The sequence below is a fragment of the Trichomycterus rosablanca genome, chromosome 20, assembly GCF_030014385.1.
Source record: "Trichomycterus rosablanca isolate fTriRos1 chromosome 20, fTriRos1.hap1, whole genome shotgun sequence".
NCBI classification, from domain to species: Eukaryota; Metazoa; Chordata; class Actinopteri; order Siluriformes; family Trichomycteridae; genus Trichomycterus; species Trichomycterus rosablanca.
In genome coordinates this window covers 19,830,912-19,837,927 of record NC_086007.1, presented here as the reverse complement: position 1 = coordinate 19,837,927, position 7,016 = coordinate 19,830,912, and the positions used below count along the sequence as shown (strand labels likewise).

Sequence of the window (7,016 nt, the reverse complement as noted above, 5' to 3'; positions counted from 1 at the left end):
CAGTGCTTTCAGTGTCCCAAGGGTTTTTCTTGGTTGGTAGAGGGAAAGGGGATGGCCGGCTTCCTGAGGAAAAAGCATCAGCTTTTACGCTGCAAAACAACTCAGGAAGTGACTACAGCCTGCCAAAGGCTCTAGACCTTGCTTCAGTGAGGGACAGAGTCAGTTGCTCTGATTTGTTCTACCACATACTTTGATAAACATACATTCAAACAAGTGGACGGCACAAAAATGTTCCAGCTGTAATATTACACAGGACTCATTACTACACTATCAGTCAATAAGGTAAGTGCAAAATGCTGGGGAGTTTTGGTACAGTACTCTGGTATGACTTTGTTGTTAAATTTTATTATAACTGTCTTAGCTCAGCTGATTTTTTGTAAAAATAGATGGTTAATTTAAACTTTACTCATGACTCTATTATCTGGCAACAGACAGCTTAAGTCAAGGGGGTTATCTGACACTTGAAGAACACCTTTACTTGTCATATATACATATACAGATGTACAGTACAATGAAATTCTTTCTTCACATATCCCAGCTTGTTAGGAAGCTGGGGTCAGAGCGCAGGGTCAGCCATCGTACGGCGCTTCTGGAGCAGACAGGGTTAAGGGCCTTGCTCAAGGACCCAACAGTGGCTGCATGGCAGAGCCTGCCATATTATCTTATATTATTATACTGTCTTATGTCTGTGAACTAACGCCAGCTAGATTATTGATGCTTCACAGCTAAATGATTTGGTCCAAGGATTTGACCTCTGTATCTGTATCAACTTGATGAAAAACGTTCAGACTATTTGTAGCATTGGCATCATGTTTATGACCATGCTTATGAATCATAAACAGTAAACTGCCCAATATAGTTGTGTAATTGGTATGTCCTGTACGGCTTCCCATAAGCAGCGCTTCTAAACATGACTGATAGATTTTCCTGTAACTCTGTAATTTGTGTAAGTATTCCTGTAAGTCTAGTGTTTGGTACTAACTGACTACATTAATCTTGATATCTCGGTCTTGGTAAAAATGCATAATCAGATTACCAGTGCTTTTTTATTAATGCCATGTGCCATATGACTAATTAATAGCTGTTGGGACAGGTTGGTAAAAACACATCAGGTATATGAAATATCACAATGTCCCAGTAATTATTTTACCTTTGTTACTAGTGTTATTTATTGTTATTAAATAAATATATGATTTAATAACAAGATTTTCAAAATAGTACTTAAATAGATATGATGTAAATTGTGGTATAACAGCTTTAAGAGCTTTATGACAGAGTACAATGCCAGCAATTGAGGGCTAAGATTTAAACCCGCAGCCTTCAGGTCATTATTCTGGTATCTTGACCCCGAAGTTGCCACTTTAAACCATTTTAAACAGTATAATCACACTTGAATACAAACACATTTCTTGACAGGTAGGAACATTCTGGAAAAAGAAATCTGTGATTAATCCTAAACCTTTATTTAACAGATGAAGGTAGAAAGTAGTGATGTTTTGTCTGACAAACTTAATTATATTTTGTATTTACACTGATCAGCCATAACATTAAAACCACCTCCTTGTTTCTACACACACTCTCCATTTTTATCAGCTTCATTTACCATATAAAAGCACTTTGTAGTTCTACAATTACTGACTGTAGTCCATCTGTTTCTCTGCATGCTTTGTTAGCCCCCTTTCATGCTGTTCTTCAATGGTCAGGACCCCCACAGGACCACCACAGAGCAGGTATTATTTAGATGGTGGATCATTCTCAGCACTGCAGTGACACTGACATGGTGGTGGTGTGTTAGTGGTGTGTGTACAGCAGCGCTGCTGGAGTTTTTAAATACCATGTCCACTCACTGTCCACTCTATTAGACACTCCTACCTAGTTGGTCCACCTTGTAGATGTAAAGTCAGAGACGATTGCTCATCTATTGCTGCTGTTTGAGTTGGTCATCTTCTAGACCTTCATCTGCGGTCACAGGATGCTGCCCATGGGTCGCTGTTGGCTGGATATTTTTGGTTGGTGGACTATTCTCAGTCCAGCAGTGACAGTGAGGTGTTTAAAAACTCCAGCAGCGCTGCTGTGTCTGATCCACTCATACCAGTCAGTGTTACTGCAGTGCTGAGAATGATCCACCACCCAAATAATACCTGCTCTGTAGTGGTCCTGTGGGGGTCCTGACCATAAAGAACAGGGTGAAAGACTACAGTCAGTAATTGTAGAACTACAAAGTGCTCCTATATGGTAAGTGGAGCTGATAAATTGGACAGTGAGTGTAGAAACAAGGAGATGGTTTTAATGTTATGGCTGATCGGTGTATCTCTCAATCTACAGGCATATAGATATCTAGATCTGTATCATACTTAGTTAACATGCTTTTTTTTTTTTTTATAACCAATATGCAAAATAACATGCTAGGCAAAGTTATTGCTAGACTGAGAAATATGGCACAAAGCAAATTTACTGCCAACTTTAATTGCATAATGAGAATTGTGGGGATACACAGGAACATGTAACAATATCCTCTTCCTTAACCCAAAAATTAGGTTTACATTGAGTGATGATTTCCGCCTCATTCAAAAATTAGCATTAACCTGGACCTCTGAGTACACAAGGGCAGCTCTATGACGTCTAACCCGGGCTCATCCTCCCAGGCCGGACAGATGTCCTTATGGCAGTCAAATTGCATCAGGATGCTACCACCTCTAGTCAGCATGAATATAGGATAACCCCTTATTCCTTCCCTGCTCGCATTCACTACGAGCTGAGCTGGCAGGGCAGCGGAAGAGTACTCTGTACTGTCAGGCCTTGTGCTCTTTGGGCATTTAGTATGGACCTTTTTTCAGCAAAGGATGATGACAGGACTAGAGGGCATTTCCTTTGGGGCATGGAACGCCAGCAGAGTAGGATTCGAGCAGGCTGTGATTGAAGCGTCTCCTGTGGTCCTCTGCACACAGGTGCTGGGTAGCAGTTTTATAATAAGGATGACAGAATGGACAGTGGTTTTATTAATGGCCTAAGCCTTTATTATTTAAATGATACAGCAAATAAACAAAGAACATTAATAACATACACTGATCAGCCATAACATTAAAACCACCTCCTTGTTTCTACACTGTCTGTACATTTTATCAGCTCCACTTACCATATAGAAGCACTTTGTAGTACTACAATTACTGCCTGTAGATCATCTGTTTCTCTGCATGCTTTGTTAGCCCCCTTTCATGCTGTTCTTCAATGGTCAGGACCCCCACAGGACCACCCCAGAGCAGGTATTATTTGGGTGGTGGATCATTCTCAGCACTGCAGTGACACTGACATGGTGGTGGTGTGTTAGTGTGTGTTGTTGATGGAGTTTTTAAACACCTCACGGTCACTGCTGGACTGAGAATAGTCCACCAACCAAAAATATCCAGCCAACAGCACCCCATGGGCAGCGTTCTGTGACCACTGATGAAGGTCTAGAAGATGACCAACTCAAACAGCAGCAATAGATGAGCGATCGTCTCTGACTTTACATCTACAAGGTGGACCAACTAGGTAGGAGTGTCTAATAGAGTGGACAGTGAGTGGACACGGTATTTAAAAACTCCAGCAGCGCTGCTGTGTCTGATCCACTCATGCCAGCACAACACACACTAACACACCACCACCAAGTCAGTGTCACTGCAGTGCTGAGAATCATTCACCACCTAAATAATACCTGCTCTGTGGTGGTCCTGACCATTGAAGAACAGGGTGAAAGCAGGCTAAAAAAAACTATGTAGAGAAACAGATGGACTACAGTCACTAATTGTAGAACTACGAAGTGCTCCTATAAGGTAAGTGAAGCTGATAAGATGGACAGTGAGTGTAGAAACAAGGAGGTGGTTTTAATATTATGGCTGATCAGTGTATCTCCATGCTTGACCGTAGGGGTAGTATTGTTTTCCCACCTTTCTTCTGGCAGACAAATGGCCAAACAGTTCAAGTTTTGATTGGTCAATCCATACAATCGTGACCCACAACTCAGGCTTATCCAAATTCCTTCTGTCTTACTCCAGTCAACCCTTCCTGTTTACTTGGTCAAGGTCAAGAATGGCGTGCATTGCCTGTGAGATCCTTGGTTGTTGGTATTCTTACAGTTGCAACAGACACATTTATCCCAGCCTTTATTAGGTCCTTTGTTGTAGTACAGGCTTTTTTCTTTGTTGTCCTGTTGAGATTGCTGAAAAGTCTGGGTGAAATGTTCCACCACAGCCAGGCAGATTTGCTGCTTCCGTCTGTGACTGCTCAGGTTGTGTTCAACATAGTTTTACAAAACCTGAAAAACCTGAACACTTACTTGCTATGGGAGGCATATTGGTACTTGTTCTCTCTCTGTCAATGTGACTTTGTGGCTTGACTTGACCCAGAGATACTTTTAACACATCGGATACTATCAAAATTGCTATAACCTGCACAACACCACATCATATACAGTACTTCTGCTACTACGATTACTACTGTTCTCCCAATTGCTGCTCTCACCTCTATTAGAGAGATATCATGCAAAATTGCACTTCATTCTATTGTTTTCTGTTCCATTCTATTTAGGGCTGGTATCGGTCCGATATTGGCCCAAATCACTGGATCAGATATCGGAAGGAAAAAAAACCGTGTAATCCTGTTGCTGTTGCTTAATGTAAATAACACAATTTAAAAGACATCATTAACATGTGCCACTGATCTACAACTCATCCGCAACAGCCATTCAGAAATTAAAACACACTGATCTACTTCAACTTTTAGCATTTAAAAAAATCATCTACTACTGCCACATCTAAAAATACTGTTTAAACACAATAAAATGTATAAATGATAAATCGCTCACCTGAGATAAGGAAAACCTATCTTGTCCCGACTTGGAGATCTCTCACATCCTCAATGATTAATCCATTAGTGCTATGAAATAAAACAAACTACACCGTTTCCCGTTTAGCCACATACGTCCTCTTTAAAATCCAGCAGGGTTTAATAATCTAAAAATGTGACAGAACTTTAATGGAAAATCTCAACTCTGCGTCAATTCTAATTGGTCCATCGCGTTTGATTGACATCCACATTTTCCAAATGTAGACACTTTTGTTAAACAAGCCAAAAATGCTGCTAAATGTTCTGTGCATAAAAGTGAAAATAAAAACAGCAGTTTTGCATAAGTGTGATGTTGTAGGTTCTGTATTTATTTCTTTGGGATATTTGTTTCACAGTCTGAGCATTGTTATTTAGATAGCTAGTTTAACCATGGTGCATTGAGACATGTACAGTGGGGAAAATAAGTATTTGATCCCCTGCTGATTTTGTAAGTTTACCCCCTTACAAAGACTTGAACAGTCTATAATTTTTATGGAAGGTTTATTTTAACAGAGAGAGACAGAATATCAACAAAAAATCCAGAAAAAAAACATTAAATAAAGGTTATAAATTAATTTGTATTTAATTAAGGGAAATAAGTATTTGATCCCCTACCAACCAGCAAGAATTCTGACCCCCACAGACCGGTTATGTGCCCATGAGGCACACAAATTAGTCCTGTCCCTGTATAAAAGACTCCCGTCACAGAATCAGTTTCTTCCGTTCAAATCACTCGACCACCATGGGCAAGACCAAAGAGCTATCAAAGGACGTCAGGGACAAGATTGTAGACCTGCACAAGGCTGGAATGGGCTACAAGACCATCAGCAAGACGCTTGGTGAGAAAGAGACCACTGTTGGTGCGATAATTCGAAAATGGAAGAAATACAAGATCACAGTCAATCGCCCTCGCTGTGGAGCTCCATGCAAGATCTCACCTGGTGGGGTAAGAATGATTCTGAGAAAGGTGAGGTCAGCCCAGAATTACACGGGAGGAGCTTGTCAATGATCTCAAGGGAGCTGGGAGCACAGTCACCAAGAAAACCATTAGTAACACACTTCGCCGTAATGGATTGAGATCCTGCAGTGCCCGCAAAGTCCCTTTGCTCAAGAAGGCTCATGTACAGGCCCGTCTGAAGTTTGCCAATGAACGCTTGGGAGAATGTGATATGGTCAGATGAGAGCTCTTTGGCATCAACTCCACTCGCCATGTTTGGAGGCAGAGAAATGCCCAGTGGGGATGGTGTTCTTGGGGTCATATCCAGCATTTCTCTGCTCCCAGCTCCCTTGAGATCATTGACAAGCTCCTCCCGTGTAATTCTGGACTGACCTCACCTTTCTCAGAATCATTCTTACCCCACGAGGTAAGATCTTGCATGGAGCTCCAGAGCAAGGGTGATTAACTGTGATCTTGTATTTCTTCCATTTTCGAATTATCGCACCAACAGTGGTCTCTTTCTCACCAAGCGTCTTGCTGATGGTCTTGTAGCCCATTCCAGCCTTGTGCAGGTCTACAATCTTGTCCCTGACGTCCTTTGATAGCTCTTTGGTCTTGCCCATGGTGGTCGAGAGATTTGAACGGAAGAAACTGATTCTGTGACAGGAGTCTTTTATACAGGGACAGGACTAATTTGTGTGCCTCATGGGCACATAACCGGTCTGTGGGGGTCAGAATTCTTGCTGGTTGGTAGGGGATCAAATACTTATTTCCCTTAATTAAATACAAATTAATTTATAACCTTTATTTAATGTTTTTTTTCTGGATTTTTTTGTTGATATTCTGTCTCTCCCTGTTAAAATAAACCTTCCATAAAAATTATAGACTGTTCAAATCTTTGTAAGGGGGTAAACTTACAAAATCAGCAGGGGATCAAATACTTATTTTCCCCACTGTATTATTACTGCTTAGTTGTTTGAGAGGAGAAATGATGGTATCGGATTGGTATCAGTATCAGTATCGGACATAAAAAAGTGGTATCGAGCCAGCCCTAATTCTATTCTTTTCATTAAATACTTCGATGAAAACTGAAAATGCACTTACCACTGTCTGGTGGAGGACATACAAGGCATATACGTAAGTAAAGTATGACATTTTTTAGTCAAATTGGGTTAGATGCTGTACGAATCAGTCAGGAAAATATCTGTTCTATACA

At 40.8% G+C, this 7,016-nt stretch overlaps 1 protein-coding gene across 1 annotated transcript in view; it reads left to right on the top strand.

The window, feature by feature from the left end:
• Positions 1–204: 204 nt before the first annotated feature.
• The window catches only part of exoc3l2b (exocyst complex component 3-like 2b), a 72,320-nt gene continuing 65,508 nt past the window's right edge, over positions 205–7,016 (top strand). The window contains exon 1 of the mRNA XM_063016984.1: positions 205–282. The gene's annotated coding sequence lies outside the window, so the exon portion shown is untranslated. The remainder of the gene's footprint in view (positions 283–7,016) is intronic.